Below are 20172 nucleotides of genomic sequence, written 5' to 3'. Positions count from 1 at the left end.
GCTCCATGGTGCGACCGCACCTTGAGTATTGTGTTCAATTCTGGTCGCCGCATCTCAAGAAAGATATAGTAGAATTGGAAAAGGTGCAGCGAAGGGCGACTAAAATGATAGCGGGGATGGGACGACTTCCCTATGAAGAAAGATTAAGGAGGCTAGGGCTATTCAGCTTGGAGAAGAGACGGCTGAGGGGAGACATGATAGAGGTATATAAAATAATGAGTGGAGTGGAACAGGTGGATGTGAAGCATCTGTTCACGCTTTCCAAAAATACTAGGACTAGGGGGCATGCGATGAAACTACAGTGTAGTAAATTCAAAACAAATCGGAGAAAATTTTTCTTCACCCAACGTATAATTAAACTCTGGAATTCGTTGCCGGAGAAAGTGGTGAAGGCGGTTAGCTTAGCAGAGTTTAAAAAGGGGTTGGACGGTTTCCTAAAGGACAAGTCCATAAAGCGCTACTAAATGGACTTGGGAAAAATTCACAATTCCAGGAATAACATGTATAGAATGTTTGTACGTTTGGGAAGCTCGCCAGGTGCCCTTGGCCTGGATTGGCCGCTGTCGTGGACAGGATGCTGGGCTCGATGGACCCTTGGTCTTTTCCCAGTGTGGCATTACTTATGTACTTATGTACCAGATCTCTGAGATAGCTATTATATCTACCTCTGCATTTAGTGCCATATACTGTAACTTTCCTATCTTATTTTTTATGCTTCTATCATTTGTATACAGCCACTTCATAGTGTGTTTGTTTCTTGCATCTAGAAGATGCTTAGAACTTAACAGGGTTAATTTGCAACTTTTGCTCTGTTCTACCCAGTGGCATACCTAGGGTAGTTGACACCCGGGGCTGGTCATTTTTTAACACCCCCCTCCAAAATCCAGTACTAGGCATACCGAGAATACAAAACACTCAGGACCTATAGAGCAATTCTACCATACCATAAGCAGTAATTTCTATGAGTCACACAAGGAAAAGGAAAGCATCTTAAACACTACAGTGAGCACCAGAACATCAATTCACCTATTGTACAACGAAACCAGACAGATTAGTACAGATCGTCAATCCTGCACAGTCAATGCCAACTGAAAGCCATGTCTTTTTCACAAACACAGATACACCCTAATCCACTATAGAATAAGTAATCATAAACTTTCTATTTAGACAAAAATTAAACTGAACCCCCAATGCCAGACTCTGCATACAATGCAGTACCACAGAATCAGAAAATGTCTCCTAGTACTATGCAAAATATAAAGACAGTAGATGTAAATTTGAAAAAAACTAACAAATACCAATCACCACTTTACGAATTAACAAATAGAAATAAAACAAATAATATAATTTTATTGGACTAATACATTTAGCTTTCAGAGGCCAAAACCTCCTTCCTCAGGTCAATACAGTATAGTGCTGTTACAGTATCCTATCCTGACCTGAGGAAGGGGGGTTTGTTCTCCGAAAGTAAAATGTATTAAAATTAGTCCAATAAAAAGATTACCTTATGTACATGTTCTATATAAATATTTATTAACACAGCTACAATACTATATCCTAAAGCAAAAAAATAAATATATATATTTTATTTACAGTTTGTTGTCTCTGGTTTCTGCTTTCCTCATCTTCTTTTCACTGTCTTCCTTCCATCTGCCCTCTCTGCTGTCCCCTCCATCCAATGTCTGCCCTCTCTCCCTGCCCTTTCCATCCATCATCTGCCCTCTATCTCTGCCCCTTCCATCCATCATCTGCCCTCTATCTCTGCTCTTTCCATCCACATCTGCCCTCTATCTCTGCCCCTTCCATCCATCATCTGCCCTCTATCTCTGTCCCTTCCATCCATCATCTGCCCTCTATCTCTGCCCTTTCCATCCACATCTGCCCTCTATCTCTGCCCCTTCCATCCATCATCTGCCCTCTATCTCTGCCCCTTCCATCCATCATCTGCCCTCTATCTCTGTCCCTTCCATCCACCACCTGCCCGTCTGCCCTCTCACTTTCCCCCTTCCATCCACTGTCTGCCCTTTCTCTCTGCCCCTTCAATCTACCATTTGTCCTCCCTCTCCCATCCATCCAGGGTCTGCCCTCCCTCTCGCTCCCCCTTCCATCCAGGGTCTGCCCTCCCTCTCGCTCCCCCTTCCATCCAGGATCTGTCCCCTCTCTCTCTGCCCACTCTTTTCAGCCCCCAATTCTAGCCCCATTATCCCACCTGCCCCTAGTTCCAGCTCCAGCCCACATCTCCCACCTGCCCCCCTTTTCAGCCCCCAGTTTCAGCCCCACTATCCCATCAGTCCCCAGTTTCAGCCCCAGCCCTTTTCTTCCACCAGTCCCGAGCTTCAGCCCCAGCCACTTCTCCCTGTCCTCCCTTTTTAGCCCCCAGTCCCCACACCAGTCCCCAGTTTCAGCCCCAGCCCTTTTCTCCCACCAGTGCCGAGCTTCAGCCCCAGCCACTTCTCCCTGTCCCCTTTTCAGCCCCCAGTCCCCTCAGTTTCAGCCCCTGCCCCTTCTCAGCCCTCAGTTCCAGTACTGGCCCCCTTATCCTACCTACCCTCCTTTTCAACCCACAGTTCCAGTCCCCTTCATCCACATGCTTTGCATTAGGGCCCCCCTTTTCAGCCCCAGAACCATTCTCCCACCTGTACCAGGCATAGCCCCATTCTGCCTCCTTTTCAGACCCCAGTTCCAGCCCCCTTCTCCCATCTGAGCCCCCCTCCTCCCATCTGAGCCCCCCTCCCTGACCCAGTCCCCACCTGCCTACCAGCTCTGTGTTGCCAGACGACCCTCTTCTCTTATCACCCGGCACCTGACCCAGCCTTAAAAAAAATCTCTGAAGTGGTGGCGTGGCGCCTCGCGTCTGCTCTGCGTGTAAAGGAGAAAAAATCACCACGTCAGCCAGCCTTCCCTCACAGTGTCCCGCCCTCTGATGTAACTTCCTATTTCCGTGAGGGCGGGACACAGTGAGGGAAGGCTGGCCGATGAGGCTATTTTTCTTCCTTTACACACAGAGCAGACGCGAGGCGCCACGCCGCTGCATCAGAGATTTTTTTTAAAGGCTGGGTCAGGTGCCGGGTGGCAGGAGAAGAGGGTCGTCTGGCGACACGGAGCTGGTAGGCAGGTGGGGACTGGGGTACCAGTGGAGCACCCCCCCCCACCGCCCCCACCACCCCACCCTTGGTACGCCATTGGTTCTACCCTTAAATACTCCTGGCTTTCTTTCACATTTGTTGAAACCTCTCTGTTGGGATTCCCTAAATGTCCTGTTATAATATTATCCTTCAAGGATACCTCCCTTAGGGGTCCTTTTACTAAGGTGCGCTGAAAAATGTCCTGCGGTAGTGTAGGTGCATGTTTTGGGTGTGCGCAGAATCATTTTTCAGCACAGCTGCAAAAAAAAAAGCCTTTTTAAAAACTTTTTGTCGAAAATGGATGTGCGGCAAAATGAAAATTGCCTCGTGTCCATTTTGGGTCTGAGACCTTACCGCCAGCCATTGATCTAGCGGTAAAGTTTCACGTGGTAACCTATACGCCTCAAACGTGTAAATAATTGCGTGTTCCGATACTGACTACTCTGACCTCGCATCTGCTCAGACTGTTCTTCACAGTCTGGGCACTAATAAGCTTCATAATCAGAAAGACACCCAGTAGTCGGCAGATATAATAATATGGTTTATTAGCATCAGTATCTTACCCAAAGGCAGCACAGGCAAGTAGGCATTCATATCTGGAACATGGTGGAATAGCACTTCACGACACGGCAGGTGCAGTCTGTCCTCTCTCTCCAGCCTTCTGCCCTGATGCCCTTCAGACTGCCCTTTTTATACCCTTCTGGCTCTATTTATCCCTATGGACCCTAACTTTCTCACCAGAACTCTTTGGCCCTTATCAGTTGATAAGAATGACTTCACGTGTTCCCAAGCCTTCCTCCAGCCACCCCTTTGGATGTTCTCATCCTACTTGCACCTGACCTACTGCTATCTTCCACTAGCCAAAACATCTTTGCTCATGACTTCTTGCGATGCGAGGTCAGAGTAGTTAGTATGGGAACACGCAATTATTTACAAACGCCACTTGGCGCACATCCAATATATGCGTCTGGAATTAAAAATTATTTTTTGGACGGACGTATCGGACGCATGCCAAAAATTAAAATACCACAAGATCCATGCAGTAGCTGGGCGGTAACTCCACTTTGATGGGTGTTAGGCACGCGTAGACGCTTAGCAGCTTAGTAGAAGGGCCCCTGAGCCATACACAGAGAAATACCCAGAGTACCTGAATGTAACTCACCTTGAGCTACTACTGAAAAAGGTGTGAGCAAATCTACATAAATAAATACACTCCTGAGCAACTGTTGGCTCACATTCCCCCCCCCCCCCCCCCCTCATTCAGCAGCAGCCTAGTTCCATCCTGGTTAAGGTGGAGTCCTCTCTTTTCCTGTGGATTATTGCAAATCATACTTCCAACCTTCAAAGCAGTGCATTTGGGAACAGGCGTCTCCATACCTCCCATGGATGAAGGGACCTTCTAGACACTTCTTCTCCCCACAAGCTTATCAGACCAGAGCAGCAGCCCAACAGAACAGACTCAGACTCTCCTTAAGCCTTCCAGACACCAGAAAGGAAAGATTAAAAGGCTATGAACCCCTTCGAAGAGTTTTTATACACGTTCCTTATGTAATAATTAGGGCCCTCCCCTTTTCAGATATCATACATTACTCTTCCGAGCAGACAGACCTGTTTGGAGATCAAATGAGAACTGAGGGTGTGTGTGGGGAGGCGGGGATGGCAACCTTCCCTCCTCTACCCCCCTCCACACATTGAATTTCAATAACTGTGCTTGATTTGTGGCTAGACCAGCCTTCACCATTTATTCAGAGGAGTTAAGCAATAACAGTCAGTGCCCTAAGGCATTCTACAAAGAGTACACACAGTTCAAACACTGGATAAGACAATGGCTTGAGGAACACCAGAGGATTAAGCATGCATGTGACTACACACCCTACTAACACAGTAGCTATGATATCCTATGTCAACTCAGTGGCAAACCTCAATGGGGAGGGCCTGGATTTGAGCATTTCTGCTTTCTGGACCAATTGGGGGCGGGAATGATGCAAAGGCAGCAATCAAAGTACCCGTGAGGAAGGGGTACCAAAAACTGGGCAATCCTGACAAACTGTGGCCAGATTTAAGGCCATGATTGCATGGTTCCTGAAGAAATGCTATACCTGGCCACTGGTGGGGACCATTGCTACAATGCCTGGGCTAACTGAGGGCTATTTTACTAAAGTGAGGTAAGTTTTGTACTTACCAAATGTTTACTGCAAAAATTAACACATGGTAGGTGCAAAACTAAGTGGTGAATGCAGGGGGCATGCTACTCAGCTACCCTACATTTTCCATACAGGGCACACACACCATGTTACATGCCTGGGCCAAGAGTGAGGGCCTTCCGAATTATGGGCTCAGGCATGTGTAAAGCACCCTGGGTACTGTCATAATGCCAGCTGGCTAGGATGGAACAACCATATCTTGCCCCCCTCATGCGGAACTTGGACCCCTCCAATACCATCCTAAGTCCCCTTGACACCATCCCAAAGCCCTCCTCACAAAATCCAGAACTCCATGACATCATTCCAATTCTCCTCCCGACAAAATCCAGACTCCTTAACACCATTCTGAACCCTCCTGACAAAATCCACAGCCCTCCAACCCCCCTGACAAAATTCATACCCCTCCCCCATGATACCATTCAGACCTCCAATGACAGGCCCAACCCCTGACCAGACGGGATGCCAGAATAATCAGCTTGCCCCCTTCCCCAAACCTCACCCCTTAGACTTTAGCATCTTCCCCTTCCAGAGCCCAGTCTTTTCCCCAATTCCTGACTCTCCCCCGGGACTTACCCAGGGGTCAGCATGGTATCAGGCTATTCTCGGGTGACCACAATCCCACTTGCTGCCTTTGGAACCTTCATCCAAAATGGTGCTCGTGATCACTAGCGATAGTCTCACGGCACTATAGAAGGATGACCCCTAGTGATAGTGTTTTGAGACTACTGGTAAGGGTCATTGGTGCCATTTCGGATAATGACACTGACTTAGGCAGCAGTAAGGGGTACCAAAGCTGACCCTAGGGCAAATGCTGAGGGAAGGTTAGAATGGGAAATGGTTAGGCAGATGGTGGGATGCTAAGGTCTAAGGGATAAGGTTTGATTGGGGGCAGCCCAGTATCTGGAATACACATCTTTTCTTCAGTTACAAGATGGTCAAGGTCAAATGTACCAATAGGGTGTTGGCAGGACACCTATGCTACCTTCGATTGGTGTAGGAGGGGGGAGAGGTGACGACATCACTTTTTCTATAAGAATACCTGCACACAAAGAAATCTTCAGAATTAGCCATATTTTGCAGGAGACTTTTCTCTGTCCTGATTCAGGGCATCCTTGCTAATTGGCTATTCTCCAGGAAATATAATTTCCCTTCTTTATTTCTGCATTGCTTCTGGTAAGAACTATTTCTTTATAACAGAGAACTATCCTCTCCTTTCTTTATATTTTATCTCACCTCAGAACCACTGATATATTTCCTGCTCTCTCTCTCTCTCTCTCTCTCCATACTTTCAGATAACTTGTGCTGATCTCTACATGTTTTCAGATAACATGTGACCTATCTCTCTCTCTCTCTAAGAAAGCCTGGTCTCAGGAAACACCTGTGATCTCTCTGTTTCTCTCTCTCTCTCCATACTTCCAGATAACATGTGCTGATCCCTACATGTTTTCAGATAACATGTGACCCCCCCCTCTCTCTCTCTCTCTCTCTCTCTCTCTCTCTCTCTCTCTCTAAGAAAGCCTGGTCTCAGGAAACACCTGTGATCTCTCTGTTTCTCTCTCTCTCTCCATACTTCCAGATAACATGTGCTGATCCCTACATGTTTTCAGATAACATGTGACCCCTCTCTCTCTCTCTCTCTCTCTCTAAGAAAGCCTGGTCTCAGGAAACACCTGTGATCTCTCTGTTTCTCTCTCTCTCTCCATACTTCCAGATAACATGTGCTGATCCCTACATGTTTTCAGATAACATGTGACCCCTCTCTCTCTCTATCTCTCTCTCTCTCTAAGAAAGCCTGGTCTCAGGAAACACCTGTGATCTCTCTGTTTCTCTCTCTCTCTCCATACTTCCAGATAACATGTGCTGATCCCTACATGTTTTCAGATAACATGTGACCCCTCTCTCTCTCTCTCTCTCTCTCTCTAAGAAAGCCTGGTCTCAGGAAACACCTGTGATCTCTCTGTTTCTCTCTCTCTCTCCATACTTCCAGATAACATGTGCTGATCCCTACATGTTTTCAGATAACATGTGACCCCTCTCTCTCTCTCTCTCTCTCTCTCTCTCTCTCTCTCTAAGAAAGCCTGGTCTCAGGAAACACCTGTGATCTCTCTGTTTCTCTCTCTCTCTCCATACTTCCAGATAACATGTGCTGATCTCTCTCTCTCTCTGATTTTCCTTGTTCTCCTTACAATTGTTCCTTATCAAATTAGTCTGATTGCTTATTATTATTACCTAAGCTATTGATATTAGATTCTGTACATGTGATGATATTTTTCTAACTGAGATTCTGTACATGTGATATTTTCCCAAGACTTTCAAACTGATATCTGAAGCTGTGCTGGTAAGAATAAAAAACCACTTCTAACTCTCTGATTCCTTTAAACTTATTCTGTGATATTTTTCTTTATTTTGGTACAAAGTGAATAGCATAAACGCAGCCAGTACACCCCCCTGTGCCGCCGACCCCCCCCCCCCCCCCGCCGCCATCGCCGACACCCCCTGCCACCACCAGCACCACCTCCAACAAGTTTGACCCCCGCCTCGACCCACCCGCCATCCGTCGCCATCTGTACCTTTGCTGGCGGGGGACCCCAACCCCCGCCAGCCAAAGTCTTCTTCCTTCGTTCTGTTTCTGTGAGTCTGACGTCCTGCACGTTGTACGTGCAGCAGGACGTCAGACTCGGAAGAAACCAAACACGGGAAGAAGACTTTGGCTGGCGGGGATTGGGGTCCCCCGCCAGCAAAGGTACAGACGGCGATGGCGGGGGGGGGGGGTTGAGAGGGGCGTCGGCAGGGGGGTCCAGGGCCAAATTTACGGGGGCCCAGGCCCCCGTGGCCCCATAGCAGCTAAGCCCCTGGTACACATACCTTGGAACCTTTTCTCCTGCCTTCCAAAAATGTTCTACCCATCCAACTAGACATCTCACTGTAAGTTTCTCAGTATATTTCTTTCCAGTCCTGCACAAGCCAACCTTGGACGAAACTGTGACTTTCAGCAGGGGCGTAGCCACGGGCGAGCCTGGACGGGCCCAGGCCCAGCCACTTTCCCTCCAGGCCCGCCCATCCAACATCCTGCTGCTGTCGCTGCCTTTTCTCCCGCTGCTCCGCCGAGTCCGGGAAGCAGCGTTCAGCAGCGTTGCCTGCCTGCCTTTTTAAAATAATTCGTCTCCCCAGGCTCCGCTGCATTTACTTCTTGGCCCATCGCAAAGCGCTGCCGTTCACACAGGCAGCTCTGCTCCCCTTTACCGCGTCCATCTGGCTCTACATATCCACTACAGGAAGTGGATCAGAGAGGGCCGGATGGACGCGACAAAGGGGAGTGGAGCTGCCTGTGCAAACGACAGCACTTTGCGACGGGCGAAGAAGTAAATGCAGCGGAGTCTGGGGAGACAAATTATTTTAAAAAGGCATGCAGGCAACGCTGCTGAACGCTGCTTCCCGCCACGCTGGTGACTGGCGCAGGGAAGAGACTTCTCAAGCCTTGGGGGGCCTCCAGAAGATTCTTCAGCTGGCAGGGCCCGGAAATCCCCGCCAGCCCAGGTATTTATCTTTACGGGAGGGGGATGGACAGAGAGGAAATATGTGGGTCATGCCCACCCAGTCCACCCCCAGGCCCACCCAAAAATTGAGGTCTGGCTACGCTACTGTTTCAGGGTGAAAGGCAGCCAACTTACAGATAGAGCTATGCAACTCAACCAATGACTAGCCTTGTGGTAAGCACTAGCAGGATTCTCTACATAATCAATGCATTCTGCTGTTTTGAAATGCTATGAAATCTGTGCAAACACTCTCCTCCTGAAGCCTTAGCCCAGCAGTCTGAGCAGAAGAGATTTAGGTCTTAAGATGTGCAAATTAAATCCGGCTGAGTAGCTTTACTTAGGGCTGAGGGATATCAAGGATTGTCTCTAACCAGCCTATTCTTTGCACTGGGGGGGGGGGGGGGGGGGCTCATTCTGCTCTGGATTCAGTGTCTCTGGGGTCTTCACTGATCCAAACTGCTTTTATGAAGATGAGATTTAATGTGGACAAATGCAAAGTGATGAACATTGAGAAGAATAATCCAAATCATAGTTACCTGATGCTAGGGTCCACCATAGGAGTCACCCAGTGGCGTACCAAGGTGGGGGCGGTCCGCCCCGGGTGCATGCCGCTGGGGGGTGCCGTGCGCCTGCCGGCTCTTCGTTTTCATGCTCCCTCTGCCCCGGAACAGGTTACTTCCTGTTCTGGGGCAGAGGGAGCATGAAAACGAAGAGCCGGCAGGTGCGCGGCACCCCCCTAGCGGCGTGCACCGGGGGGGGGGGTGTCTTTTGCCGGGGAATCAGGGGTTCTTTCGCCGGGGGGGGGGGGGGGGGGCGTCGCGCTGTTCCGGGGGGGGGGGGGGTGATCCGCCCCGGGTGTCAGCCCCCCTAGGAACGCCACTGGAATCACCAACCAAGAAAAAGATCTAGGTGTCAATGTAGACAATACTCTGAAATCTTCTACTCAGTGTGCGGCAGTGGCCAAAAAAGCAAACAATATACTAGGAATTATTAGGAAAACAGACAGCTGATGGGGGATACAATAGAGTTTTACAAAATCCTGACTGCTGTAGAACGGGTAAAAGTGAATTAATGTTTTACTCTTTCAAAAAGTATACAAACTAGGACACATTCAATGAAATTATTTATTTATTTATTATTTATTTATTTATTGCATTTGTATCCCACATTTTCCCACCTATTTGCAGGCTCATTGTGGCTTACAGGGTTTGGTTATCATTCCATGTTATCAGATACAATTAGTATTGTACAAAGGTTAAGTAAGGGAAGGTGTTAGGCAGGATAAAAAGTGGACTTTAATAACTGAGTAGATTGGTGAGGTAGTTTAGTAAGGCTAAGGGTTCTCTTTGTAGGTCTTGTTGAAGAGATGTGTCTTCAAAGATTTGCGGAATGTAGTTATTTCGTCAATAGCTTTCAGGGCTGTAGGTAAGGCATTCCACAACTGCGTGCTCATGTAGGAGAAGGTGGTGGCGTGTACCAGCTTGTATTTCAGACCTTTACAGCTGGGGAAGTGTAGATTGAGAAATTTGCGGGATGATCTTATGGCGTTTCTGGGAGGCAGGTCCACAAGGTTTAGCATGTAGATTGGGGCGTCTGCGTGAATGATTTTGTGTACAACCGTGCAGATCTTGAACGCTACGCGTTCCTTGAGTGGGAGCCAGTGAAGTTTCTCTCTTAGGGGTTTTGCACTTTCATATTTAGTTTTTCCAAATATGAGTCTGGCGGCGGTATTCTGGGCTGTTTGGAGTTTTTTGATAGTCTGTTCTTTGCAGGCAGCGTACAAGGCGTTACAGTAGTCCAAATGACTTATTACCATTGACTGTACCAGGGTACGGAAGATATATCTCGGGAAGAAAGGTTTTACTCTTTTGAGTTTCCACATGGAGTGGAACATCTTTTTCGTTATGTTCTTCACGTGAACATCGAGTGTGAGGTTTCGATCAATGGTAACTCCAAGGAAATACTCTAGAACAAACCGGAGGAAATATTTTTTTCACTCATCGAATCGTTAAGCTCGGAAACATTGCCAGAGGATGTGGTAATAGCAGTTAGCGTATCTGGATTTAAAAAAAAAAGGTTGGACAAGTTCCTGGAGGAAAAGTCTCTAATGTGCTATTGAGAGAGGTATTGGGGAAGCCACTGCTCGCCCTGGGCTTGGGAGCAGGGATTGTTGCTAATCTTTGGGGTTTTGCCAGGTTCTTGTGACCCGGATTGGCCACTGTTGGAAGCAGGACACTGGTCTAGATGGACCATTGGTCTGATCCAGTATGTTCTTCTGTGAAATACTGCAGTGATCCTATGAAGCAGTGACCTGATCTGAAGGAAAAATGCTAAGATGTCCTACTTAGACCTTACAGCCCCCCTGACAGCCTCTCTGCTTTCCGTACTGTCATTCACTTTGCTGCATGGAGACATTACTACACTTCCTAGGGACAGAGAAAGAACCTGCATAATAATATATATAAACCACTGTGGTTATACCACGGAAAGGTGGCGTATCAAATATATTACCCTTTACTTTACTTTCTAAAAATGTTACAGGGGATTTTTTTTTGTTTTTAAATGTAGCACTTACCAATCTCTGCTTGATTAGCTACAAAAACTTGTGGTGTACCTTTGGAAGGTTTCATCAGTTACATTTGGACTGGGTGACCCTACGGTCCATAACAGTTTGCTTGCTTTCAGCTGTAGCTGCTCCTAGATTTTGAATCTACTACTACTACTACTTAACATTTCTAAAGCGCTACTAGGGTTACGCAGCGCTGTACAATTTAACATGGAAGGACAGTCCCTGCTCGAAGAGCTTACAATCTAAAAGACAAATGTACAGATAATCTGAAAGGTCAGACAGATTGGGGCAACCTATATGTTCGAAAGGTTAGGTTCCGAAAGCAGCATTGAAGAGGTGAGCTTTAAGCAAGGATTTGAAGATGGTTAGGGAGGGGGCTTGGCGTAGGGATTCAGGAAGACTATTCCAGGCATAGGGTGAAGCAAGGGAAAATGAGCGGAGCCTGGAGTTGGCAATGGTGGAGAAGGGTACTGAGAGGAGGGATTTGTCATGTGAGCGGAGGTTACGGGCAGGAACGTAGGGGGAGATGAGGGTAGAGAGGTAGTGAGGAGCAGCAGACCGGGTGCACTTGTAAGTAAGGAGAAGAAGCTTGAATTGGATGCGGTATCTGATCGGAAGCCAGTGGAGTGACTTGAGGAGAGGGGTGATATGAGTACATCGGTTCTGGCGGAATATGAGACGTGCGGCAGAGTTCTGAATGGATTGAAGGGGGGATAGATGGCTGAGTGGGAGGCCAGTAAGGAGCAAGTTGCAGTAGTCGAGGCAAGAGGTAATGAGAGCGTGGACGAGAGTTCGGGTGGTGTGCTCAGTGTGGAAAGGACGAATCTGAAAAGCTTATGACTAACAGACACCTTCAGGTCATCGGGGCAATTATTATTATTATCAAAACATTTGTATCCCACATTATTCCGAACAAGCTCAGGTTCAATTTGGCTTACATTCAAGCAAATATGATACAGTCAGGTAATGAATTATAACATATTAGGAATAATTGTGTGTTTGTCGTGAAGCTGGGCTAGAGTATTGGTTATGCTGAAACAAATAGGACAGATGAAAACATTAGTCTATTGGCTTTTGATAAAATATTTACTTAATAGAACAGCCTTTAGTAATTTATGGAATATCAGATAAGCTTCTAAATTTATTTTTTTATTTTTGTTACATTGGTACACTGCATTGTCCCACTCATGGCAGGCTCAATGCGGCTTACATGGGGCAACGGAGGGTTAAGTGACTTGCCCAGCGTCACAAGGAGCTGCCTGTGCCTGAAGTGGGAATCGAACTCAGTTCCTCAGTTCCACCACAATAACCACTAGGCCACTCCTCCACTGTTGCTACTATTTCAGATTCTACATGGAATGTTGCTATTCCACTAGAAGTCGGCCCTTGCAGATCACCAATGTGGCCGCGCAGGCTTCTGCGAGTCTGACATCCTGCACATACGTGCAGGACGTCAGACTCACAGAAACAGAAGCCTGCACAGCCTTCTACATGGAATGTTGCTAGTAGAATAGCAACATTCCATGTAGAATCTCCAATAGTATCTATTTTATTTTTGTTACATTCCATGTAGAAGCCGGCCCTTGCAGTCACCAATGTGGCCGCGCAGGCTTCTGCTTCTGTTCCACCGGCTCTGGTATAAGTCTGCCCAGCACTATCCCCGCCTCCCAACCACCAGCCCCGCCTCCCAACCACCAGCTCTGGCACAGACCGTACAAGTCTGCCTAACACTGTCCCCGCCTCCCGCCACCGGCTCCGGCACAGACCGTATAAGTCTGCCCAGCACTATCCCTGTCTCCCAACCACCAGCCCCACCTGCCCCCACCGGCTCTGTCACCCGATCTTGACTAAGCTCCTGAGGATCCATTCCTTCTGCACAGGATTCCTTTAAGCAATTCCGTTACCGTTTTCATTTCCACCACCTCCCGCGGGAGGGCATTCCAAGCATCCACTACTCTCTTCGTGAAAAAATACTTCCTGACATTTTTCTTGAGTCTGCCCCCCTTCAATCTCATTTCATATGCTGCACGACTGGTGGCAGGGATGCAACTATTGTAGGATGTGGTTACTCTAGGGGTGGAGCCATGGATAGTTGCCCCCTTCCCCTAAAGTCGGCTCTAGATGAGTATTGGTACTTCTTTTTTTCCTAGAAAAAAGCACCAAGCAACCCTAACACAGTAGTCTGCAAACAATCAGGCTTTAATTTGAGCCCTAAACACAGTGTATATTACATTGGTTCCAGAGCTGCCAAGCTACCCAGTTCCAGGGCCAGTCTTGGCTTTGAACTTAAATACCAAAGCAGTGTGGGATTTGTAGTACCTGATCCTTTAGTGCTGACAGTGCCATAATGCACCAGGATGTGGTGGTCGGAAATCCAGCCTGGAACTGGGTAACTTGGCATCTCAGTGGTTTATAAGTCATCAGGAAGAGGCCTTCTCCAAACCAGCACCTGATAGCTGAAGGCACTTTTACGTGTAGCCTCCAGTCAAATCTTGATTGGCGAAGGGACTGTAAAGAGGTTAAAATTAGCAGACCCCAAATTATTTTCTTTTATAAGAATATTCTGCACCTCTTTTTTTTTTTTTAAACCAGCCTTTGACCGTAATGACTTCTACTCTACAGCTCTACAATGGCTGGCAGTACTCCAGACGGTATGACAAGTAGCGCCTCAGTTTTCCCAGGAATTACAAGCAACTTCAGTGAAGTCAGTCATGCCTCCTTAGTTATTTATTTATTTATTTGTTACATTTGTATCCCACATTTTCCCACCTCTTTGCAGGCTCAATGTGGCTTACATTGTACCGTTGTGGCATTCGCCATTCCAGTTTGGAAAATAATACTTGGTGATTACATAGAGAATATGGAAGACATGATAGCATAGAACAAGCATACGTATGAGAAGAGAACAGTTCCCAGTATAAGTAAAATGGCGATGTGGAGATGAAAACGGTAACGGAATTCAAACATGCGTGGGATATGCATAAAGGAATCCTGTGCAGTAGGAATGGATCCTCAGAACCTTAGCTACAATTGGGTGGCAGAGCAGGTGGGGGGAAGAGGGGTTGGTGGTTGGGAGGCGAGGATAGGGGAGGGCAGACTTATACGGTCTGTGCCAGAGCCGGTGATGGGAGACGGGACTGGTGGTTGGGAGGCGGGGAATACTGCTGGACAGACTTATACGGTCTGTGCCCTGAAAAAGACAGGTACAAATCAAGGTAAGGTATACACATATGAGTTTATCGTGGGCAGACTGGATGGACCATGCAGGTCTTTTTCTGCCGTCATCTACTATGTTACTATATGTTACTATTTACAGTCATTGATTGTTGTGGTTACTCAGAGCTAACTTGTTACGCACTAAGTTCCTGGTTGTTTGCATATATCCCTGCAGAGATTTATTGTGAGAATAAGAAGTCATCTTGACTGCTTGCCCTGGGGCTATAATTTGCCTGAAAAAAACCCAAGGCTCATGCTCTGTTTGCTTTACCCCATGCTCTTTGCTGATTTAAATTGTTCATTTCTGGCTGTGGTGACTCCTAAATTGTGGCTGCAGTTCCTGAATGTTCTAACTACTACTTAAAGAGAAATGGCATTTTGAATCCTTCCTTCTCTGGGGTAATTTTAGAAGCCTGAGGTACCCCAGCCTGTCAGGTTTTCAGGATATCCACAACGAATGTTCATGATACAGATTTGCATACACTGCCTCTACTGTATGCAAATCTCTCTCATAAATCGGGGCATCGCATCTTTCGATCTAAGAAATGAACAATACCCCTTCCACATAATCCTATTACTTCATACTGTACGAATTTTACCACTCCAGTTATAATTAAGTTTACTTCTACCCTTATCCTACTCTGTATTGTTCACTAGAAGCTGTAGTCTCATCCCCGGAGAATTATCAGCCTCATTGGAATTACTTTTCTCTATATGCTACTATATATTCGTCCCAGAGTTGTATTCTCTTTTCCGGAACCTTATCAGCTTCCTTTCACCTACTGTTACTTTATTTTCCACTCTGTAATTATTCCCGGAGTTGGTACTCTCCTCTCCGGAACCTGTAAGCCACATTGAGCCTACTGCTGTGCGGGAAAATGTGGGACACAAATTTAATAAATAAATAAATAAATATCCTGAAAACCTGACTAGCTGGGACGTTTCCAGGACTAGTTTTGGAAGCCACTGATCTAGGGCTTTGGATACACTTGGCTCAGCCCCAGTTGTAAAATTTTCTCCATGTTTTTTTTTTTTAAACATTCAGTGGCATTTTCAAAAGAGAAGGACTCCCGTCTTTCGACACAAATCAGGAGATGGGCTTCCTTCTTTCAGGGTCGTCCAAATCAGCATAATCGAAACCCAATTTTGGGCGGCCCCAACTGCAGTCCGTTGCGAGGATGACCAAAGTTCCCGGGTGCGTGTCGGAGGAGTAGCGAAGGTAAGACTAGGGCGTGCTTAAGAGATGGGCGTCCTCGGCTGATAACAGAAAAAAGAAGGGCGTCTCTGACAAGAATTGGCCGACTTTTCTTGGTCCATTTTTTTCACGACCAAGCCTCAAAAAGGTGCCCACACTGACCAGATGACCACCAGAGGGAATCAGGGATGACCTCTCTTTACTCCCCTAGTAGTCACCAACCCCCTCCAACCCTAAAAAAAAAATTAAATTTGTTTGCCAGCCTCTATGCCAGCCTCAAATGTCATAGCCAGCTCCATGACAGCAGTATACAGGTCCCTGGAGCAGTTTTAGTGGGTGCAGTGCACTTCAGGTAGGCGGACCCAGGCCCATCCCCCCACACCTGTTACACTTGTGCTGGTAAATGTGAGCCCTTCAAAACCCACCCGAAACCCACTGTACCCCAGGGCCGCCGAGAGGGGGGGGACAGGGGGGACAAAATTCCCTGAGCCCGGGCCTCCAGGGGGGCCTGGTGCCGCCGCCTGGCCTGCCCTCTGTCGCCGACTGGCCCGCCCTCCGTCACTCCCAGAACTAACCTTAAGCCTACTTTCACTTCGCAGCAAGCAGCAGCAGGGCAGGCCACTCCTTCCTTCCATGTCCCGCCCTCACCTGACGTAACGTCCGCGAGGGCGGGGCACGGAAGGAAGGAGGAGAGGTCTGCCCTGCCACTGCTTGCTGTGAACTGAAAGGAGGCTTAAGGTTAGTTCCGAGGGCCCAGCCCGATAGCGGGTGGAGGGGGGCCCGGCGACCTCGGGTGGGTGGGCTGGGGGGGCCAGCGATCTCGGGTGGGCGGTGAACTCGGGTAGGGGGGGCCCGGGGGCGGCCTTGTCCCGGGCCTGGCTCCGGCTCTTGGCGGTCCTGCTGTACCCACATCTAGGTGCCTCCCTTCACCCCTTAGGGCTATGGTAGTGGTGTACAGTTGTGGGAGTGGGTTTTGGGGGCTCAGCACTGAAGGTAAGGGAGCTATGCACCTGGAAGCAATTTCTGAATTCCACTGCAGTGCCCCCTAGGGTGCCCAGTTGGTGTCCTGGCATGTCTGGGGGACCAGTGCACTATGAATGCTGGCTCCTCCCATGACCAAATGGCTTGGATTTGGTCGTTTTTGAGATGGGCGTCCTAGGTTTCCATTATCACTGAAAATCGGGGACGACCATCTCAAAAATGACCTAAGGACCACCATCTCTAAGGTCGACCTAAATTTCCAGATTTGGGCATCCCCGACTGTATTATCGAAACGAAAGATGGGCTCCATCTTGCTTCTATAATACAGGTTTCCCCACCCCTCCGTCGGGACGTTTTGCGAGGACATCCTCAGCAAAACTTGGGCGTCCCTTTTGATTATGCCCCTCTATGGGGTCCTTTTACTAAGCTGCGCTGGAAAATGGCTTGCGGTAGTGTAGGCAGAGGTTTTGTGCATGTGCCGATGCATTTTTTAGCGCTCCTGTAAAAAAGTCCCTTTTTTTGGTCCGAAAATGGCCATGTGGCAAAATGAAAATTGCCACGCATCCATTTTGAGTCTGAGGCCTTACCGGCAGCCATTGACTAAGCAGTAAAGAATCCGAGCGGTAATGACCTACACGTGTCAAATGCCACCTGGTGCACGTCCGTTATGCACGCCCAAAAATAAAAAAATATTTTTCAAATGCGCGTATCGGATGAGCGCCAAAACTGAAATTACCGCAAGAGTCATGCAATAGTCAGACGGTAACTCTATTTTGGCGCGCATTGGGCACATGTAGACACTTACACAGCTTAGTAAAAGGGCCCCTAAAAGTCTATATTCCCCCAAATTACCAAGTTTCTGTGATGCCAATATAGATCAATTCGCTCAACCAAGATGCACCATTTCCACTTAAACGTAAAATGAAATACAACGTCTGCATTTTATTGGCTTCCTCCAAGAGGAATTTTCACTTGTTTAGACATCTATATAGAGCACACACTCAGTCAACACAAGCAGGAATCAGATCAGAGAAAATGAAATACTCTTCAGGTCAATGTAAGCGTCTTTCTGAGTTTCATACGGAAGCCATTACCTGCATCTTCACAAAAGATTGTGTCTTTTGTTTAGTTGTTTAGCCGTATGGCTCAATGCAATTTGTAATCCTAAAAGATATCGCACTAGGTATGGGGGTACCATACAAAGTGTGGAGGTACACTTAATCCCCACGAAACAATTAAAAGGGAACATAGGGGGGTGGGGAAGATGGGCTCTTAACAGACTATGGGGAAGACGTATAGTTTCAATTAAAAAATAAAGTTTATTACAACAGGTTGACTCAACACAGCCGTGTTTCGGCGCCGTAGCGCCTTCTTCAGGAGACTTCCAAAGGTTTAGCAGCTGCTTGGATGGTTAAAACACCAGAAAACAATGCACATAGGAATTCACAATTCTCTCTTTCCACAAGAGCGGTGGCGGTGCACCACGTAGCGCGCGTGTTCGTAGTTACACGTCCAAAAAGACGCTCCGCCACCCCTCTTGTAATAAACTTTATTTTTTAATTGAAACTATACGTCTTCCCGAGTTCTTTGTTAAGAGCCTATATTCCCCACCCCCCTCTGTCCCCTTCCAATGCAACTTGTAATCAGATGGTCCTTTTAATTCAGAAGTCAGGTAAGACATCTGCTAATCGAGTAGAAGAAATTAGGAAGACAGCATGTTCACCTTTTTAAGTATTCAGCTTCCCCCCACCCCTAATCTACTACTGCATGTGAAGACTTAAGCACAATCTACAGTAATTGTTGTTCTGCGCAATATCAGGGCCTTACCGTGCTGGGAACATTTGCTTTAGACTGGTCGTAACCAGTCTAAGGCAAACGTTATTTACCGAGTAATGCGCGAAGTGGTTTTCCGTGGCTCTAACATGTGCTGTGCAAATGTATTACAATGAGCAGTGGCGTAGCAAGGGCGGGGCGGTGGGGGCGGTCCGCCCCAGGTGCAACCGGTCGGGGGGGTGTCGCAGTGTCGCCGTTGAGTTCCCTTCCACACTCGTGGGGCCGTCGTGCACCTTCCACTTCCGGCCTTCAGTGACGTACTGCCGTTTGCTGCCTCGCTCACAGCGGGTTGAGCCAACGCTGTTCGAGGAGGAGAAGCTGGCCCTTTGGAGCATCGACGAGACGGACGTGGACAGAGCCCTGATGCTGGATGAACTACCAGCAGCACCGCGAGGCCGAGGAGGCGCTGAACAACGTGGAGGCGGGAACAACGGCCTCGTGGCTGCTGGCGCTCTTGGCAGCTGCGGACCTGGGCGCTGTTCGAGGATCCCTACTCTTTCCGGGCGGCCAGGGTGAGTGAAGGAACGGGGGTGGGGGGAGAAGCAGTATCAGGTGAGAGGAGCAGTGCACCGAGCAGTGGGGAAGGGAAGGAACAGATTCCTGCGGTTTATGCACAGGAAATAAGGACGGGGATTTCAGGTCCTGTGTATGTCTTCTTAGACAGGCAATCTATCTATGAAGGTGCTACTGATATTTTCATCAAAATATTTTTAGTATTTCATCTCTGTTATATGGTGATTTTGAATGGAATTCTGGTTTTGATTGTCTTTATTTTTATTTTATTGCATTTCCGATTACTATTATTTTAAATAGGAACTTTTTTTGGACTTTTCACATAGGCACCTTGTTATAACATCAGCCTCATGATTATTGCTAAAAATATTTTTTTTCAAGTGGGTGGGGGGGGGGGGGGTGTCATGTATGCTAGCTACGCCACTGACAATGAGCTCATTAGTATTCTAATGAGCATTCCGGGTGACACACAACTCCAGAGTGCCTGACTTTAACAAGCTAATTTTATGTCTACTCTGGAGCTGTCAGAGAGGAGGGAAATGCAAACAGGCAGCTGCCTACCTCTCCCCTCCCAGTGGAAGTGAACACAGCAAGGCCGCAGCATATGCCTGCCACAGAAGTTCTAACATCAATGAACGAAAACAGGTCTAGTTTACCTGTTCCATAAACAGTTGTTAATAAAACCCCCGCTGTACCTTTTCATCTTCGTTTCCTTCAGAGTTTGCAATATTTATGATTCTCTTGTAGATTCAGGCTTCTGTCCCTCTGCTACTCTGTTCGCTCTTGTTTGCTTTCACTTGAGATCTGACATTTCAAAGCAACAGCTCTCGGAATGCACGTTGGCAAAATGATGCAAGCGATGCCCAGCCGTCAAAAGCGCGTATTGTTTTCTCAAGGAACTGTTGTGCTCATCGGGCACAGGTGTTAGGTTTGCTTAGTTGTGCAATGCCTAGCTTAGAACAAGCCTGTGTTGCCGCAACCCCTGATCTGGAGAAGATAC

The 20172-nt window shown here is 47.7% G+C and overlaps 1 protein-coding gene across 2 annotated transcripts in view; it reads right to left on the bottom strand.

Annotated features, from left to right (window-relative positions):
- SLC5A9 (solute carrier family 5 member 9) overlaps nucleotides 1-19955 on the bottom strand; it is a 100966-nt gene extending 81011 nt beyond the window's left edge. Inside the window, exon 1 of one of the 2 annotated variants that reach the window (XM_030206705.1) lies at nucleotides 19868-19955. The gene's annotated coding sequence lies outside the window, so the exon portion shown is untranslated. Of the gene's footprint in view, nucleotides 1-4502; nucleotides 4614-19867 lie in introns of those variants that run through there. The other variant, XM_030206704.1, reaches the window with a different exon arrangement.
- Between the last annotated feature and the right edge of the window lie 217 nt (nucleotides 19956-20172).

The sequence above is a fragment of the Microcaecilia unicolor genome, chromosome 6, assembly GCF_901765095.1.
Source record: "Microcaecilia unicolor chromosome 6, aMicUni1.1, whole genome shotgun sequence".
Taxonomy (NCBI): domain Eukaryota; kingdom Metazoa; phylum Chordata; class Amphibia; order Gymnophiona; family Siphonopidae; genus Microcaecilia; species Microcaecilia unicolor.
This window is presented reverse-complemented; position numbering and strand designations above follow the sequence as displayed.